Raw genomic sequence first — 21304 nt, forward strand, 5'->3', positions numbered from 1 at the left:
GCACCATGCTGGATATAAGCGAATATGTGTGTATACCCATGTGCGCATACCCATGTGTGCACGTGTGCGGGCTACACGTGAGAACCATTATGCAGAACCCAGTGTCTGCTCACAGGTAGCCTGACTAAGAAGGGAGTCTGCAAGGAGTATTACTGACTTGGGGTAGGCCGTACCAGTGGCATTCGTAGGGTTTGTCTGTAGTGATTACTAATAAAATCTGTGGTGATTTCACGGTTTATACATATAGGCAAAAACTGCTCTAAGGTACAGTTTTTTGCACTTGGACATACAGGGTCCAGGAAGGTAACAAACTAAGGTAAAACATTCACAAAAAGTTTGAATTTGCAATCTCCAATATCTCACATACACATCTTATGGGGTTTCAGGATTTGTTACATTTCTCTGGCTGAGCTCATAATCAGATTCTATGCCTTTGTCCACCCACTGGGCCAAATACATTACTCTTCTCTTCTTTCCAGCAGAAAGAACATGTGATAACTGTTGTTCAATAGTGTTGCTGACCAGAGCTTTCATTGTGCACGTTCTGAACATTGTTTATTAGTTTTGTTTTAAGCTTTTTTGTCATGCTACATCCATATCTGTATTTATATCTTATTTGTTTAACCTTTGAGTGTATCATGGTAATTGTACAGATTGTTTTTGTGTTGTTGTCGTCATCCCCCCACAAAAAGAGCATTCAATAGTGGCTGGGAAAGGAAGGGGTGGGGAGGAAATCTGCATCTGATAATTTGCTTGTCACACTCCATTTGAGCAGGGACAGCTCATGCCCATTGGAACAAAGAAGGAGGCCAGACCTCTTAAAACAACTCAGGAGAAACAGAAGTTTTGATGGGAAGGGATCAGGCAGCTGTGTCAGCTAGGGGTGGAGGTAAGGCCCTTAGAGGGGCCCTGTTGTAAGCAAACCTCAGCTAGGCCTAATTAGTGCAAGGGGTTTGCCCTTCTCTGCACGGAGTCCTCAGACCTTAGGAAGAAGTTGCCAATGAAACTGGAAAATACACAAGCAAAGTTTATTAAACCTTTAAAGGTGGTACTACAGTCCACACAACACCCTTCGGTATTGTATCGAGTAGCACACCGAACTAAAGCACATGGCCCCTTTTATACAGAATGAGGGGGCTCAAAAAAGGCGGTACATTTTTATTTATTTTATTTTATTTATTTATTTATTATTTTATTTTTAAAGTTTTATATAGCGCGGACAAGATCTTGGCAGATATCAGAGCGCTTTACACAGAAGGGGTAAATGAGGGAACATAGTCAAACAGGTAGTTCAAAAGAGTAAACAGTACAGTCATGTACATCAATAATACAGTCAGTCCATTTATTATGGGTGTATTGTTTATGTGCACACTTCTAGACTGTAGTGATGTGTTAGGGACCCCCCCATGTTATGGAAAATGTTTTTCCAGACTGACTGTCAGGGTAGAAATAGGCTGGTTAACTGACCCAATATTACAGCGAGACAAGTTTTCCATCTCAATAGGAGATATCTTAAGTTTACCCTTTTGAACATGACGAATTTTCAGATGTGCTCTAATCATGCAAATACCAGGACTTTCTAGTGCTTGTCCTTTGTCTACACATTTGATCACAAGGACATATTGGAAGGCACAATCGATAGATGGGCGGAGTTAACAGTCTTCGGAAACTAGTAAACACATTCCTATCTGGAACCAATTAGTAACGGTCATAGACCCTACTGCGCATGTCTGGACATGCTGGAAGTGGAGAATGCTAAATATAGCCTGTTGTCCACAGACTTCAGGCGCAGTTAACAAGGAGGTAGGACAAAGCACATGACGAGCACATTGCGATGTATGACAAACAAAATGGCTGTTGCAAATACAAAATGGAGTTGGTACATTTGTTACGATAATGGTGAAACACAGCAGGTCCTTAACCTAATCGCTGTTGATTTACAACAGACAACCCTTTCAGCATTAGCTGAAGACATTCGACTTCCTGGGGAAAGCTAGATACTCATCCCTTACATCAATGGCCATCATGCTAGCTATCTCCTTTTTCAAATCATTCTGCATTTTGGCTTCTGTAACATTGCTTTTGGTCGGTATGCAAGCAGTAACACACATAGAACATATCATCGGACTGCACTGGTTACATAGAACGGTCAATACTTTCCAGCCCCAGGCAGAAATCGGAGTCCAAAGCCACCCTGTAAAAGACCATGTACCATTTTCTGTGTGAAGATCTACAGCGATTGTATTAAGTTTATTAATCGCCTGGTACACTGATGGGGTGTGGTCTGGTATAAACATGCAGCAGCTACTACCTATAACACGACATGCACCACCTCTATCTGCTAGCTTGACATCCAAAACCATTCCATTCTGTAAAGCCACAATTCTAGCAATTTGCATTTCTTCAGTGATGTTTCCTAAAGCTACAGCTGTTTGATCTGTGACAGATTCTACTACTCTAGTCAATCGTCGCACTTTTCTGCTGTTTAATGCGGCACCCACAAAAAAGAACAATCCTAAATTAAAATCTATATATTGTTGTAGACTAGTGTCAGTTTGGTCAACGTTATCAGTGGTCAAGGTTCTCTTATATCTATTTACAGTAATATTGTTGAACAATTTAAGATTTCAATGATACAATGGAGGTGCCAGAAACACAGGGGGCAACAAAAAATGACCCATAACAGATCCCGGTCCAGCCGGCTGGCAATTGATAATATCCACGATTTCCACACACAGAAATATGTATTATGTGAAGCCAAAAAGGTACTATTATTTAAGACGTCTATATTAAACACAGTAATACAGTCACTGATCCTAACAGGGATATGTCCAATGCTCTGTACACATAGTTCTGCTTGTGTTTGAGTAACAGAAATAACAAAATGTTCAGCATTGGATGAGTCTCTTGTGTTGGTGAAGATATATAGCGTTGAAATATTGTCCGGTCGATATTCCTCCCACTCCCATTTAGTTCCTTTTGCTTGAGGATACCCATCTTTGTCTTGATGGCACTCTTTATTTAACCGGAAAAGCAGTCTGCCCATGGTAGGCTTCCTAGTCGCAAAGAGCAAAGTATACCAGGCTCCACAAGAGCCATTATGCGAAAAAGGAAAAGGTATGAACGGTGTACCTCCTTTCTTTTGGTGTGCAGGCATCATCCCACAAATCCAACAGTTTGTGGCATTCGTAGCAATGTGGGTATGATGTAACATTTGAATGAAGGTATTATTGAGATAAGATTGTCGATGTTTCAATTCTTGATATGAGAGCGTAAAGAAATAATGCTCCTCTGGTGTAGGTGTAGGTGTAGTAACAACAAACAACTCACGAGCAGGAGTTGTCTCCTCAACAGACCATGTTATTGTTGCCGCAGTCACCAAGGCAACAACAAACCCTACAGCACAAAAAAATCTTCTTTTCCATTTTAGTCACAACACAAAACAAATCTTCCTGAAACTAAAGTAGTTGTCAGAGCTCTTACCCCTGGGTAGCTGTTGATTTCTTCACCACGGGCCAAGACGGGTGTCATTACTCTAATGCAGGGCTGATCCCCCCCCCCCTTGCCACATGGGCTCTCCGTTTCACTGACTCAGGGAATGCTCAGACAACTTTCACAAACGCTGCAGATTTCTCTCTTGGTCTCAAATTATACCTCGTTGCTCCAGGGACTGTCTGGTCCGGGAAGAACTCCTCAGATCCATCAGGTGTCACAGCACGGCCTTTCTCCACAGTCAGAACCTCTCAATGGTCGGTCAACACAGCAGGCTCCACCAAAGTCGGAAGTACTAGTCGACAATGGGTACCATGGACCCAATTTTTCCCGTTCGTGACTCGAACTGCTGTTCTCGTGGCAAGTAGCACTTGCTCTGGCCTGTGCCACCTTGGCTCAAAACTGCTCGATCTGTCAAAGGACTCAGGAGGAAGAAGTCACCAGGCCGGAGGTTATGGCCCTCACCTGTGGAGATGTCGAAGTGCTTCTCGAACCTGTTGATGAATAGAAACCAAGTTATTAGTTAATTGTGCCAAATAGTCACTCATTAAGACACAAGGTACATCATAAACAGAACTCTGTTTAGGAATTCTCTAGATATTCATGGGCCTACCAAACAGGATCTCATAAGGTGTGAGACCTGTTCGAGAATGAGGCACGGATCTAATTGACAAAAATGGCAGTGGCAACGCATCTGGCCAATTCAGAGAAGTAGAAGCCTGTATCTTAGCTAATTTCAGTTTCGGAGTAGCATTGTATCTTTCCACCAATCCTGCTGATTGTGGGTGGAACACTGCATGAAACTTCTGTTTGATCCCTAATCCTTTCAGGACATACTTTATAACATCCCCTACAAAATGAGGTCCGTTATCGCTCCATAAAAATCTACGAACACAATAGCGAGGGAAAAATTCCTTCAAAAGCACCTTTGCCGTAGTAATTGCAGTGTTGTCCTATGTCGGGTACGCTTCAATCCATTTACTGAAGGCACATACCACCACCAAGACATACTTCAGATTATTACAGCGTTCAGGCTGAATATAATCCATCTGCAAAACTTCAAAAGGTACAATCGGTGTAGCAAATCCTCCTGCTGGAGTTCTTGTCCATTTTCCAGGATTAAATCGCAGGCAGATCATACAAGACTGTACTACTCTCTTAGCTGTGCTAGCAATCTCTGGATGCTCCCAAACTTGTGTAAGCAATTTCACTATTGCGGAAGCTCCAACATGTGCTAGCCCATGTGCCATCTGAACCATAGGTTGTACAAAAGCTATAGGCAACTTCCATCTATCCATCTGTTTGTTTTGCCAACAACCTTCATCATCCAATTCTCCATCCCTGGACCATTGCTCTCGTTCTTTGTCAGAAGCGGTCCTCTGCATCTCTAGTACTTCCTTCCTAGCATCATGCCACCGCTCAGCTTGTGACTTCACTACATACATAGAAGTAGTAAATGGGGGGGTCGCACACTACTCACACACTGGCGGTGTCGCCCCTAAGGACTCTGGTCAGTGTAGTAAAGTGTTCGCGATGCATCATCTTTCGATCTTCTGCTACCGTCGCTGTCTTCGCCATCCCTGGACACGTGTTTCGGGGTATCACCCCTCGTCAGCAGGGATAGGCCGTGTACTGGGGTTGCAGATGGCTGCCAATATCTGCCAGGTATAGTACCACTCAGGCGCGTAGGTGCGGGATCCCAGGCTCGTCAGCCCACTGCTCACGGGAGCTTTAAAATTACAAATGGGGGTGGAGTCTCACACTACTCACACACCGGCGGTGTCGCCCCTAAGGACTCTGGTCTATGTAGTAAAGTGTTCGCGATGCATCATCTTTCGATCTTCTGCTGGCTTCTCTGTCTTCGCCATCCCTGGACACGTGATTCAGTGTATCAGCCCTCGTCAGCAGGGATAGGCCGTGTACTGGGGTTGCCGATGGCTGCCAATATCTGCCAGGTATAGTACCACTCAGGCGCGTTGATGCGGGATCCCAGGCTCGTCAGCCCACTGCTCACGGGAGCTTTAAAGTTACAAATGGGGGTGGGGACGCACACTACTCACACACCGGTCGTGTCGCCCCTAAGGACTGTGGTCAATGTAGGGATGGCGAAGACAGCGAAGATAGCAGAAGATCGAAAGATGATGCATCGCGAACACTTTACTACATTGACCATAGTCCTTAGGGGCGACACCGCCGGTATGTGAGTAGTGTGCGACCCCACCCCCATTTATACATAGAAGTAGTATCAGGCTGCATCGCAGTCTCGCATGCCACTCGATCTACAAAAGCATTTCCTAAGCTATCTGTATAAATATTCACACACAAACCTGTACTAAGCTCACACGCTCATGTCAAAGCTATTAATTCCGCTGCTTGAGCCGACTTCTGTGGTATGCGAGCTGTCTCTACTATCGTGTGAAGCGTAGTAATTGCATATGCGGCTGAAGTTGTACCATCCGGTAACTTCAGACAAGACCCATCAACCCACAGTTCCTCATCCACATCTGGAAGAGGTGTATCTTGCAAATCAATAAGACCCTTTGTCTTTTCCTCAGTCAAGAAAATACAATCATGTGTTTCCTGCGCCTCAGGCTGAGTCGCCGGAAATGGCAACAACGTGGCTGGGTTTAATGTTGCACATCTTTTCAGTGTAATGTGAGGAGCTAACAACGTCAGCTCATATCCTGTCAGAAGAGCACTAGTTAAATGCGGCGTCTTTGTTTGATTCAAAAGGGCATCAACAGCATGAGGTACCAACACCAACAGTTTATGTGATAAGACTATCGCTTCACTCTGGCGTATTGACACAGCTGTTGCTGCAACAGAGCGAAAACATCCAAGCAAAGCTCGAGCAACAGGATCAAGTACTGCTGAAAAATATGCACAAGGGCATTGCTTATCACCATGTGTCTGCACTAAAACCGACAATGCACATCCATCCCTCTCATGTTTGTACAATGTAAAGAGCTTTGTGTAATCTGGAGTACCTAACACTGGTGCTGAACAAAGAGCTTGTCGTAACTGTCGGAAAGCATTCTCACATTCATCTGTCCAAGGATGGGGTGTTGGAGTATCTTTTGCCAAAAGCGCTAACAAGGGTTTAGCAATATGTGAAAATCTTAATATCCATTGCCTACAAAAAAAAGTAAGACCTAAAAATGCTCGAACCTCTTTCTGTGTGGAAGGTACTGGTGTGTCTAAGATTGCCTGAATGCGATCCGATGCGAGTGCACGCCCCTCCTTAGACAAAAGGTGACCTAAGTAGGTTACCTTTAGTCTACAATACTGCAGTTTCTTTCTCGATACCTTATGGTGATGCAAGGCAAGAAAAGAAAGCAAAGACAGAGTACACTTCTCACATTGTTCAGGAGTATCGGCTGCCAACAAAATATCATCAACATACTGTATGAGCGCCACACCCTCGGGTAGAACAAAAGAATCAAGTTGTCTTTTCAATGCTTGGCTGTAAATACTAGGACTCTCAGTATAGCCTTGAGGAACTCTACAAAATCTATACGATCGATTATTCAAAGTGAAAACGAACAGATATTGGCTATCAGGATGAATAGGGATCGAAAAGAAAGCGTTCTTCAAGTCTATAACAGAGAACGTAGTTGCAGTAGGTGGAATTAAAGGAAGAAGTGTTGTGATAACAAACCACTGGATATTGTGGTACCACTATCTTATTTACCTTCCGCAAATCAATAATAAATCAGTAGATCCTGGTATCAGTGTCTTTCTTCAAAATAGGGAGGATCAGACTAATACAAATGTTAAATGGAACTTCCTCAACAACTCCAAATTTAATGAGATCTTGTACAATTCGTATGAGTGCTTCCTCACCCTCCTGTGAAATTCGATATTGAGGCAAGCGTGGCAACACAGCTCCCTCCTTTACACTAATATGCACTGGTGGAATAACCATCTGACCCACATCGGTATCTGAAGTAGCCCAAAGAGTTTTAGGTAGGGAGGCTAACGCAGTATCCTCTTGAACAATACAAACTCTGTCTGTTACTGGATAATTGTCATTCAAAATCACACGCACTCCTTCAGGGGAACATCTTATTGGGGCTCTGAAATACTTGAGCATATCAAGACCCACAATATTGTCTGGTGTATTTGGGGAAAGCAAAAACGGACACGGAGCAGCAAACTTATCAACATGAAATGCAAGTGGTTGTGACAATGGGCTAAGGGAAGGTGTTCCATCGAACCCTATCGATGTAATTGTTAAGCCAGACAGGGGAGCCCTTGGAACCAATTGTTTAGACAAAGCGCTACGAGTAGCTCCTGTATCAACCAGAAACTGATCAGTAGAACCCAGAACATGTGCTGTAACATAAGGACCCCTCTGATCTACTGGAACTTCAACTGATTCCTTACCCCATCCTATGCAATCCCATGCATAAGCAGAATCATGCGACTCAGGCTGCACATAATCAGACATCTGGTATTGGTTGCACCTATCAAAAGTATTGAACCCATTTTGTACCCGCACATTAGAATCAAACCTAGCACGCTCGTTCATAGCACCTCTGGATCCTGAGTTCCCCGAGCGGTTCCTTATGGATCCTCGGCCACGGACATAGCGCTGTGAGCGCAACAATGGACACTCATCTGCCCAATGACCAAATTTTCTTCAATACGCGCATTGATCAACGGCCAAAAAGGGACGAGTATAAGAGGAATTATAAAATCCTCGTCCGCCTCTATCGTTACCTCCAAGAGGTGGAACATAAACCTGAGATATAACCTTTGTTTTTAATTCTTTAGACTTCTTATCCTCGCTACCCTTCGCTTCCAGTTCCTGACTCTCGTAATATTGAGCCATCGTCTGGAGGGATGCCGGAGAAGAGGTGGTCCAAGAGCTTTCGCTAGCTTTCAAACGGCTAGCCACTCCTGGTAATAGATTTGTAAAATACTTATCTACAAACAAGTGTCGGCCCGTATCGTCCGTTAGCGACTGGCCACTAAAATCATGAAAAGCTTCCTCAAAACGCTTGAAGAAATCTGAAACTAATTCATCTGTTTTTTGCTTACAAGATGCTACAATAGTCTAATCAATCTTTTTAGAAGGAATAATCGTTTTTAACTTAGTTAATATTGCACCGGGGAGATCTAAAATCAACAGACATGGCTTTTTCGCTGGTTCCCTGTCCTCATCTTCCCTCTCTATTTCTTTCCATAATGCCCCATACGCTGCGCGATCATCGACTTTACGCACGGATCTCCACATATCAGGCGGCAATATTAGCCCAAAAAATAAATCAATATCAGCTAATGTCATGGTAAAAGAATTTAAGGCTCCCTCTACTTCCTCATAGAAAGCGGCAGGATTTTTACATGGATCAGGCAATGCAGCTTTAAGTTCCATAACATCTGCTCTATTCCAGGGAGTATACACCCAATTATAAATAAAGTACCCTTTAGCATCTACAGAATATTTATCGTCACTTGTACCCGCTCCTTTAGGGGGGACGTATAAAGGCGCTGCCTCTCGCATAGGCTTTGCATGCACTATCGTGGTCTTATCTGTTCCAAAAATAGATGATTGTTTCCTGTCGACCAATCCCGTTCGTCCACCTACTTTAGCTTTCCGTTTCTCCTCCCGTAGACAAATCGCCTCAGTTCAAAGTTTAACCAGCCGCCTGATAGTATCAGTCACCTGGGGGAGAGTAAAAAGACCTTTACGCAATTGCTTACAATCGATTGCCACATTATCAGGTTTGAGAATTGCAGAAACTTTGCGGAACATGTCAACAACTTCTGCAAAATGCTCAGTAAAATACATCTGCTCTCTATCTTGCCATCCCTTTAAAGTCTCTAAAATATCAGAAACAGTAACAGTATCCTGAAGTGAATGTCGAGCAATCTTTCTAAGTTCGGCCGCACGATCGGTCGATATCATGGAGCGGGTATCACGTTTTGTTGTATGTGCCCCGGAATCCTCATCTTCGTCAGATGGAGCGGACGGAACAACATATGGAGGCGGAGGACGATCTAACAAAGAAAAATCATCTTGCGGTTTATTAAGGACAGGATAAAGAGGTTGTCAAACAGCATATTGGCCGGATATCTGTAATCGGCGCTCCTTCTCCTGCCTCTCTTCCAATTCTTTCGCCTCCTTCTTTCTTAGTTCTTGCGCTTTTTCATACACATTCTTCTGTTCTTTCTCAATCAGCGCTTGCTCACGTTTCTCATGCTCACGTACTTCTTTCACCCACATTCGCACACTCTCAAACATATCTTGTCTAGATTTTCGCTTAAACATACACTGTTCCACATCCTCCCAGGCTTCCAAAACCCACAGCAAGTACCGCACCACGGTTTTTATCAATTACAGGGCATCCAGATTCCAACTGCCAAGTTCTAAATTCGACCAAAGGGATACTGCATGGCAAGCCAACAGAAGAGATCTCAGTTGAGGACCGGCACCACCTGGATGGTCGGATCGGAAAGAAAGGAAAAAACGCCTTGGATGCCATGACTCGGGTCTCCTCTGGCATGCGATCGCGTCCGCAGCGAGATTCCAATCCTTCGTCACGACCACTCCTTCGGGCATTCGAGTCGCCGATGAGCCCCACTGTCGGGCGCCAATTTGTTGTAAGCAAACCTCAGCTAGGCCTACTTAGTGCAAGGGGTTCGCCCTTCTCTGCACGGAGTCCTCAGACCTTAGGAAGAAGTTGGCAATGAAACTGGATAATACAAAAGCAAAGTTTATTAAACCTTTAAAGGTGGTACTACAGTCCACACAACACCCTTCGGTATTGTATCGAATAGCACACCGAACTAAAGCACATGGCCCCTTTTATACAGAATGAGGGGGCTCAAAAAAGGCGGTACAGAAGACAAGAGCAGTTTCATGACCATTCAAGGCCATATTGGAAGGCACAATCGATAGATGGGCGGAGTTAACAGTCAATGGAAACTAGTAAACACATTCCCACCTGGAACTAATTAGTAACTCTCATAGACCCTACTGCGCATGTCTGGACATGCTAGAAGCAGAAAATGCTAAATATAGCCTGTTGTCAGGCAGACTTCAGGTGCAGTTAACAAGGAGGTAGGACAAAGCACATGGCGATGTACGACATACAAAATGCTTGTTGCAAATACAAAATGGAGTCGGTACATTTGTTACGATAATGGTCAAACACAGCATGTTTTCTGCTAATGCTTAACCTAATCGCTGTTGATTTACAACAGCCCTGCAGGAGAAAACTTGAAGTTGGCATTTTAGATTGTCCCACAGTACTATGCAGGAAGGTTGGGACAAAGATGGTGTGCCACTGTAGGATTGGCAGGGATGACTGACCCTTAAAACATTCCACCCCGCTTAAAAACTCCTGCAGTAGGAAGAACACCCTGGACCTGGAACCCATGATAGCACATGGGTGACCAGCTAGAAGGAGAAGCCACCTCTTGCCCTATAAGGATGGACTAAGGACTTTGACTCCAGCTGACCCCAGGGACTAGTATGGGTCTCTTCAGGGCAGTAGCACTGGCTCACTTATGTCTCCTGAGGATTGACTAGGGGAAGGGGCCTGGATTCCCCCACCGCTCTATTCCCCCGGGGCCCTTTAGGATGCCATGAAACTCTGAGGACTGAGAGTTGAGCAAGGAGGGTGTTCTGTTGGCTGGTTGTAGAGGGGCTGCACACGATGCTCCAACCACCAGGAGAGGAGCACCAGCCTTTTATGTGTTTGATGTACTGCCCTAGTTGGCCAAGTGTACGCCCAGAAGGGGGTCCCTTGCTTGCTGTGTCACTGGAACTAAGCTTCAGCCACCTGAAAAGTACCAGCTAGAGTAAAATCGGTTAGGGGTTGCTTGTATTCTGGCTCATAGGACCTGTTTAGGCAGTTCGGGTTGGTTATAATAGAGCAGGACCATGACTAATTTGCATATGACCGTGTCTAATCTGAGGTTGTATGGTGGGCAAAAGAACAATGGGTTGGAATGCTACCTTAAGCGACTGACAGTGTTTAGACAAACTGCACGCATTCCTCCCATCACCTTTTGTGTGTTAGGACAAGGCTGTAAAAAAAAAAAAAAAGAAAAGCAGTCACATAGTGCTCCTCGGTACCCAGAAGAATGTACTCCAGGTTGAGTCAGGACCAGTGTATTGACACACCATTATTCAATTATTTATGACTGGGAGGGTGTATGTATGTGTAGGGGGGCTCTCTATTAGCCAACCTTCAGCCCTTGGGCACCAACCCCTCTCCCCAAAATCCAAGTGACCTGGGGTTCCCGGAACACATGAAGCCAGTTTGAACAGATGCAGCCTGCCAGGGTGAGGAGCACCACTGTGCTTTCACTAGAAGCTGTGCTCCCATCCTACTTGCCAGTGACTTGGGGATCGAAGAAGCTAAGGCAGGGCAGCCACCTGCCCGTAAGGACATACGTGGGAGAATCAGTGGGCTGGCTCCCACACCAGCAATAGACTGCTGGCCAGGCTCAGAGTTGGCAAGGCTGCGGGTGCCTTGGGACTACCCCCCCCCGTGCCCCTCAACAAAAGGAGGCCACGGGTGCACCGGAGTGGGACTGGTGCACCCCACCTAAAATAAATATAAAAGGAAAACAATGTTGAAGCTAATTAAATATTCACTGAGACTGGCAAAGAGCACCCCATCATAGGCCTCTTTACATATACCCTGGTGCTTGTGGTGGCCCCATGATGGCTGGGGCAACACCATTGTGAGTTTCAGAAGGTGCAGCAGCTCCCTCTCAAGAATGTTTGGGTAAAACGTAACCCTACATTTCCCAGATGATTATGTCCCTGAACTCAGGAGTAAACCAACCATTAATTTATTCACTCTGATTTGGTGTTTTGGTCAACAGGCACACTACCAATCACGCCTGTGGTTGCCCAATGGCAGCATTAGGTGGCATACAGCAAGCAAGGAAAGACTCTGACACATATGCTTTCAAACTGAAATGCTTTATTCACAGCATTACCGATCGTTGCACTGCTTATATTTAGAATGAATGCTACTGATTTTTAATACTGTGCTTACTGATTTAAATGGTGTTATAAGGTTCAAACATGACACATGGCATATTCGAATAATGTGAGGACACCCTGAGAAAGCCAGTAAGTTGCCTTATTCAAAGTGACACCCCCTTACATTGTGATGATGTATTCGGTATAGGGTCCAGGGCCCACTATGTGAGATAAAGGTGTTACTAAAGGTATTTTCAACTAGCTTACAAATACATTTGTATTGTAATGTATTGCATTTAGTAGTGTGTGTGTGTGTGTGTGTGTGTGTGGGTTTGTGTGTGTAATAAAAGTACTTTTCCTTTTTAAAAGAAAAAGCCCAGACATTACAATAATATATTGAGCTTGGTTGTTGCGTGCCAGTAAATTGGGCAGCCAGCCCACAACACCTTCCCTGGGTAGGGTTTCGACTGCTCTGCTTTGCCACCCAGAGAGTCTCAAGTGCTAAAATGGAGTACTTGGTTCTTAGAGATAAGGCAATTACAAACCTATTACTAGAGAATGACTTAAATCCTTCGCAACTAATAACCCAATTTCTTACACTTTAGTTTTGCTATATCTCAAAAATGTTGCTAACATGGTTAATTTTGATAATGCAAACTTTAATCTATAAAACATCACAGTCCTTATTAGATAAATTATTTGAATAAATGACCCACAACTACACCTTAAGCACTTTCAAAATGTAGTAGTATTAAAACAGGTTAACAATAGTTACTGCACCATCAAAGTAATTTATTAATTTATATGACATCAGGGGAATATTTCTGGCCCAAGGAAAATTATTTTTTTGAGAGAAGACCACAATGAGATGGGATTTACAGAAAATCCCAATGTTTACATAACAAGATCACCAACATTAGTCATCCAAAAGCTTAATTACTGCCGTAGGAACATCAACTCAGTATGGACGCCTTACAGTGAAGGCCATTAGGTGTTGCTTCTGTAAAGGAAAGAACATAAAAGACAGTGAGACACTGCTGATAAGAAATTCCTCAAAGGCTTCTTTGAATGAACCATGCATCTCTACAAATCTGTTCCTTACCACCGGGCTATACATATTTTGCGGTTAAAAAATCTGTACATTTTTATGCACACACATCCCCAGCATAGATTAGGGATGCCAGCTGTGTGTATTCTTCCACTAAAAACAGGTGTTACATTTCGTGAACAATTCCCAAATCAAATACTAAAGGAAAAACTTTTTACATCAAGACCCAAGGCTACCATTATGCATTCATGTCATCTCCTTGTTATAAGAGCATCAAATAATTATAACAAATTAAAGAACTCTGAAATAAAACAATACAACATAATAACATTTGGCCAACAAGGGAACAAACTGACGGTTCCTACGCCAGGCCACAAACTTTTCCAGCATATAGAATATATGAATTTTGTTGAGGGACGTCTGGCTATAAGGCTAGCATCCATCACTTCAGAGGGTAAGACAGAACTGCTTAGTTGTCACCGTTCAATCTCCAACCGTGGAGGTGCAGATTGTGGATATTCGGGTGCTAGATCCTGCCCTGTGAAAGGAGGACCTCCGGAAGGGGTAGCCGAATCGGAGGGCAGATGCTCAGACTCAAAAGAGAGGGTGCCACACTCTCCTGGCTCAGTCTAGTACAATAAAGGTGACTAGGTCTCGGTCCACAAGGACCATCTTCTGAACTCGAAGCAAGTGGGCAGGGGTGGAAATGCTCACAAGAGGCCCGTGTTCCTTCACAGTCGAAAGCATCCCCTAAAAACCTTTCAGGAGGAAATTGTAGTGCAGGGTAGAATAAACACTGCACATTCCTGGTGGCGACAAAAAGATCTAAAAAATTTGGAGTCAGCGGGCAATCCCGTTGTCTAGGTGGTAATATTGTGCACACTTTTACTGGAACCAACTTGGTTCTCTTCTGGTATATTTATAAACAATAATAGTCCATTCAATGTGATTATTCTTGTTTCAATCTTTAGTCTTTATTTCATCTTTTTAATCAATACGAATCCTTTTATTTCCAGGACATTTCATGTTACCATATCCCATTTACCCAATGCATTTCGGGTCTATGGTGACCCTTCCTCAGGGGTCTCTATAAGAAAAATCAAGGAGAATACCATCAGCCTCATAACCATCTCTGTGCATGTATAACCACATCAAAATGCATTTCTTATGTTAACTCTGTGACTATTAAGCAAACAAAAATCATGTCATGTAATCACATGGACTTTATCAAATAACCTGGTGATCCCTACGTAGCCAAACTTTCAGTGTTCTCACTGCATGCTCCGTGAAAGTATATAAAACCGAAAATTAACCGTTATACTGAAAAGAGCTTTTAGAGCAAACTGGCAGAGTTCTAACTGCGCGCTCCGTGGAAACATTAATAATAATAATGATACTTTATTTGATTTAAAAAATCATAAAAGGGTGGGCTTACCACCATGCAAACAGCGTGTGCATCATAAAAAAGAACAAAAGAAATTCAACTTTGAATGTTGTTAAGAACTGGTATCATAAAATATGCAAATTTATCGGGAAACACAATGTTTTTAACTCATGATAAAGGGAAAGAAGTAGAGGTGTGGGAAAATAACAGTAGTTAAAACGGGGGGCACGTTATTTTTAACTCATAGTGCAAAAAGACATCCGTTTGCAAAGGAGGAAAAGGAAGAAAAGAGTCCGTAGCCGGCCGAGGCCTGGCCTATTGTCCAGAGACCTCTTTGGTTACCGCTCTGTTTTCCAGCTCTATGGCGGCGAAGTTCAAAAATGTTATGGTTTTACATGAAAGTTCTATCCAAGATCCACTTAAGCATCTTATCACCGCCGCTCTGCAAGTTCTCACCTGAGCTTCTCTTAGAAGTGGTCGAAGAAGCGTTTTTCTAAGATTCTGAAGTGCCGGGCATATGCATATAAGGTGCAGCAAAGATTCCGCACCGTTGCCACAGAGACGGCACTCGGGAGTTGCCCATGACCGTAGCCATTTAGGAGTAAGCTCTTTGGAAGAGAAGCAGCCCAGCCTTAAGAGACTAAGTTTCCTTTTGTGATGGTCCCTGAAGCATTCTTTCAAGTATTCCTGAGGTTTTAAGTTGGTATATGATGGCAAAACGATCCAGGCATGGTTTTTGCCGGCCACTGCTGCTTTGTCCATGAGTAATGATGCTTGTTTGACTGCTTTCTTGGTTATCAGCTTGAAAGCGGAGTAAGTCATGGGCAAAAGCCAGGATTCTTCCAGTTTTAGTGCCTCAAGAGCTTGCCTCAAGGTCTTATATGTTGAGTTTGGTAGGCCAGCTTGTTTTTCGACTTCTGACCAGCAAAGGTGGGCCAAGGATTCGTCTGCTGCGTCCCTCATGCGCCAGTAATATTTGGCTAGTGCTCCTTGTCTTGCCGGGAGCTGGTTGGTAAGACCATACTCCAAGCGAATTTGAGCTTGAGAAATATGGCGCGGAATTAGGAAGAGGTTTTTGAACAGCCTGGATTGGGCGAGGTTTAACGCTGTGGAGTCCCGGGTTGCCAGTAATTCTGAGCCGTATGTTAGTGATGGCAGAAATTTAGCGGCTACAATCTTAAGAATGTGGCCGGTGGAATGTCCGTTTAGTTGCTTTTGAACAGTTTTAAAAGCAAATTGAAGCTGCTTGGCTTTGGATTTCCCCTGTTCCAGGTGCTGTTTAAACTTTTGTCGATGGTCCAATAAGATTCCTAGGTATTTATATTTGTCTACATGGGTTAAAGGAGTAGAATTTATCTTCCAGACAAAATTTTGTTTTTTCTTTCTAGAGCCGCAGAAGCATAGAGTGTTTTTTTTTTTTAGGTTTATAGTCAGCTGTGCCTTCGCGAGGTACTGCGACAGTTTGCAGATCAAGCGTTGTAGGCCGATGGGGGTTTTTGACAGGAGCACTATGTCGTCTGCATATTGAAGAGATATTATAGGTGAATTAGCCAATTTTGGAGGATCACCCCGAGTGGTACGTAGGTCGCTTTCTAGATCCGCGGTGTAGATATTAAAGAGGCTGGGGGCCAGTACACAGCCTTGTTTTAAGCCATTGGTTGTGTGGAATTTCCTTGTCAGGCGTCGACCATCTCCTTTTTTAACTTGGACCCAAGTGTCTGAATAAAGCTCGATGATTGCTCCCAGCAACTTTGACGGCACGCCCCAAGCTTTCATTTTGGCCCAAAGAATGGATCTGGGCAGTTTGTCAAAAGCCGCTTTTAGGTCCAAGAAGCAAGTGTACAGCGGGGTGGAATTGTGAATTGCTTTGTTAACAAGGAGGGTTAAGGCGGATAAGTTGGTCAAGGTGCCCAGTCCTGGCCGAAAGCCTGTTTGTGTCCAGGGAATTATCCCTGTACTGCTCACCCAAGAATCCAGTTCTACCAGCAGATTGGAGTCCTGTGTTACACATGTTCACATTTTTTTTTCAGACATGTAATGAAATTTATTTATGATTATTGTTACTGATGTTTAATATTACTAAGGAATTTTCCACAACATTTACCGACATCTGCCGATTTTCTATCATTTATCCTCAGTTAGATGAGAGTCGAGCATCAGTCCATCGTCACGATCACGTGATCGCAAGCTTAGCCAATTGTAGCGCGCATAGCTTAAAATAGCCACACACCAAGTGTTTGGGAGTAGCGGATTGGATGACAACTTGTAACACAGGACGTTCGCATTTCCTAGTAAGTAAAGCGCAAACGAGGAGCAGGGCTTTTTGATATGCTCGGGGAGCTTTGTTTAAGTTAACGGTTATTTTTGCTAGAACATGTTTCCACGGAGCGCGCAGTTAGAACTCTGCCAGTTTGCTCTAAAAGCTCTTTTCAGTATAACGGTTAATTTTCGGTTTTATATACTTTCACGGAGCATGCAGTGAGAACACTGAAAGTTTGGCTACGTAGGGATCACCAGGTTATTTGATAAAGTCCATGTGATTACATGACATGATTTTTGTTAGCTTAATAGTCACAGAGTTAACATAAGAAATGCATTTTGATGTGGTTATACATGCACAGAGATGGTTATGAGGCTGATGGTATTCTCCTTGATTTTTCTTATAGAGACCCCTGAGGAAGGGTCACCATAGACCCGAAATGCATTGGGTAAATGGGATATGGTAACATGAAATGTCCTTGAAATAAAAGGATTCGTATTGATTAAAAAGATGAAATAAAGACTAAAGATTGAAACAAGAATAATCACATTGAATGGACTATTATTGTTTATAAATATACCAGAAGAGAACCAAGTTGGTTCCAGTAAAAGTGTGCACAATATTACCACCTAGACAACGGGATTGCCCGCTGACTCCAAATTTTTTACATGTTTTCAAAGTGTTTCCAGACTAAACACTGGGTTAATGTTGCACAACAACGAATGGAATAAATAAGAAAAGAATATAATATACTAGAGGGCTAGATGGACTCGTTAAAGATTTAGACAAAAAGATCTAGCCAGGGCAAATCCCACTTATTGAAGATGTCCTCAACTCACCTTGGATGAGGATGCCATTCCTGAATAACCAGCTCGATGTTTTTACTCTGGCATTCAGAGACCTTGTCTGGTGATTGGCCACTAGGAAGATCCCGATCGATCCAGTCACTAACAAAGGCGCACAGTCTCCCGGCATGAAATCCAGGACCATGTTGCCCTGCTTGTAGCAGTACCACATGGCAGTTGTGTTGTCTGCGAGGACCTTCACCAACCTTCCCTTGATTGTCTATAGAAAGGTTTTTAAGGACAGCCTGATTGCATGAAGGTCAAGCAAGTTAATACGAAGCAGGAGCTCCGCTGGATACCACAACCCCTTGATCTCCACCTTTACTAGATGACATCTCGAACACCAGAGATGATGCATGCATCCACAGTGCATGCTCTGAGTGACAGTGGCCTCCGGCAAGACAAATTCATGTCCACCTTCCACCACTGAGTTCCTGGGCTGTCTCCTCTATCCAACATCATTTGTATTTCAGAGTGTCCCGGTGCTGCACCCTCTGGAAACAGATGTTACACTGCTGGGACACTCATGTGCTCGCTGGAGAGAGGTTCTGTCAGATTCTGGTAAGTTTGATTCTTTTGTAACTAACCTTAAATAGGAATTCTCCTGACTTTTAGAATTTCAGCCACTAAGGACACGGTTTGTGGCTGTTCAACTTGAAAATAGGGGGAAAGGGATATGGGTGTTGACAGAGTTTTGCTAATTGGCTTCTTGCATCCACTTGGCCTTTGTATGGAACATGTGACCTATACGCATATGTAACTTTAGTTCTTCATTCTCCCATTGTTTTAATTTGCCAAGCCCCTCCTGCATTGCTATACTCTTGCACACCATGCATTGAAGACTGTCTTTAGGATCTGTGAATCGGGGTCTGTTTGAAGTTTCTCGATATTCCTAATTACTCTTACTTAAACAAAAGTATCTTCTCCAGAAACAGACTCTGCCTAATCATGAAGGTAAAACCAAAATCCCCAAAAAACTCACGGGAAGAGAAGTGCTTTTTTCGCAAATGCAAATTGGCATCTATGTGCAACATCCATACATATCCCTTAAAAAAATATGAAAATAAGCTCTGTTCGCCAATTTGGCCCTCTGTCAGCATAGTGGCAAATATAGAGAAAATAGGTAGGAAAAAAGGTCTCCTGCCTACACTCATCACACATGTTTAGGAGTCTAATAATCCCTGTAGAAAGTGAAAGAAAATACAAAAGTATTCAGTTTTGTTCAATGTGAAATAAAAGTGCATACAGTAAACTCTCGTCCATGCCAACACTTTGAAAACTTACAGTACTTTTTCAGTAGTCAGAGTTTTTCCTCAACACACATATTATACAAAGATCATGAAAGACTTTAAGAGGCACACTTAGCTTTCAACAAGAAAAATGACAAAACACTTGGGGATCTGGAACTGAGGTTGTTTATTACTCATTGGTGAGAAATAAGGAAATTCAACTTACTAGAACCAGTGGCTGCCCATCAAGACTCCGAAATACTCCCCACCTCTTTTGGTGCCACTGTGTCCTCTCACAAGATGCAATCCTAGCCTAGAAGCGGAACCTTTCACGTGGGCATGCATAGCATGCATAGCATGACCCAGCCTCTTCATGCCGAGTCTAGGCAACTCAACAGTGTGCGTGCACTACTGCAGGTTGCGGTTTAATCATTATGACAGGCTCCAATGTTTCGAATCAATCCTGTGTGTTGATGAGGATGGTTTTGAGGTTTCTTGGTTTCTTAGCCTTGTGTATTCTATTGGAATCATATCCTTGATCTCCCAAATTCAATGCAGCTTGAACAGATACAGGAAAATACACACTTTACAATTTCAATAACACCATTCAATCCTCCGATTACAAAGCAGAAAGACTTTGAGCCAGACAGCATTTTGGATTTGTCCTGCAGTAAGGCATTCAACAGCCAAAGGGCCAAAAATGGGTCTGAGCCCTCCATCCTTCTTCGGCACGAGGAAGCAGTGGGAGTAACATCTATCACCATTTTCAAGGTCCAGAACCTTCCTTGATTGCTCTCTAGGCCAAAAGAAAATCTAACTACTACATAAGGATTGTGGGAACCATGGTCTGTCGAAACAGGAGCTGAGAAAGATGGGTTGGGATGCACAGGTGGAATTAAATAAAAAGGTATGGAGTAGCTCCTTTGAAGGATCTGTATAACCCATTGATCAGAAGTGAAAGCCTTCCTGTCGGGCAGAAAACAACGGAATCCTACTCCCTACTAACTGCAGGGGAAAACAAAAAATTCAGAAGACACAGGAAGGAGGAGGTAGAGGATTGATGCCTTTGTTGCTGTGTGGTCAACACCACACCCCTGAAACCATAACATTTCTGAGTCAGTAGCTGTTCTGCTTTTGAACGATGCTGTTGATATGTTGGGCTCTGCGCAGAGCCCCTAAATTTCCTGTACTACTGGTGAAATTGGCAGTCCAGCAAAATCAACCTAAGGGAATGGGATATAACATGCCTGTCATTAAATCTCTCCTGCTCAGAGTATGCCTCCTCTCCGAAACGTCTAGACCTGTCAAACGGCATGTAGATAAGAGACACTTGTACATCCCCATAAAATTTAGTAGCACGCATTCAGGTGTGTTGCCTGAGCACTACCAAGACACACATGGCGTGAACCACACCATCTGTTGTGTTGAGGTTAGCATGTAAAATCAATTCTGGCTTATTCTGCCCATCTTGAATGGTCTAGGCCAAGGTTGCCTTAACTTCCTCTGTAACAACCAGCAAAAATGTGATGGTAATGTCCCACGGCAAATGTATAGCGGGCCAAGAGACAGACCACATTCAAAGGTCGTAAGGCTCTGCTAGCTGAGTAGAATAACTAATTTCTGAATGAGTCAATACGCTTGGATTCCCTATCTGGAGGAGTAGAAGCTGAAGCATTTGAGTTAAATTTAATTGTAGATGCTTGCACCACAAGGCTTAATGGTGTCTGGTGAGGAATATTTGATCACCAGGAGCTGATCTGAGTCGCCTAGCCACGTTAGAAAGAGTGACTGGAGGGCCCAGAGTATGGCTTTGTCCATGCGGCTACCATATTTTACATAAAAGCCTCATTTGAGGGTATGAGAGTTTCTAAAGTCATCGCTCCTGGCTGAAAGATTACACTCAATAATGATGAGATTTTGTCTCTACAGTTGACAATTGTAAGGACTTCTTCTGCACTGCACACTACCACTACAAAAGAAGCCGAACCCATTCTGAAAGTTTTAAAAGCAAAATTAATCCCATCTCTAAACTACCGCCACCTAGCCTTCCCCGGAGCCCTCACTAAGTTTCTGACAAACCATCAAATTTCTGCCTACAA

At 43.5% G+C, this 21304-nt stretch overlaps 1 protein-coding gene across 1 annotated transcript in view; it reads right to left on the reverse strand.

Annotated features, from left to right (window-relative positions):
• Positions 1-12420: 12420 nt before the first annotated feature.
• Positions 12421-21304, reverse strand: part of TIMM21 (translocase of inner mitochondrial membrane 21) — a 126639-nt gene continuing 117755 nt past the window's right edge. The window contains exon 7 of the mRNA XM_086965433.1: positions 12421-13439. The gene's annotated coding sequence lies outside the window, so the exon portion shown is untranslated. The remainder of the gene's footprint in view (positions 13440-21304) is intronic.

The sequence above is a fragment of the Lissotriton vulgaris genome, chromosome 4_1 (assembly GCF_964263255.1).
Source record: "Lissotriton vulgaris chromosome 4_1, aLisVul1.2, whole genome shotgun sequence".
Classification (NCBI taxonomy): Eukaryota; Metazoa; Chordata; class Amphibia; order Caudata; family Salamandridae; genus Lissotriton; species Lissotriton vulgaris.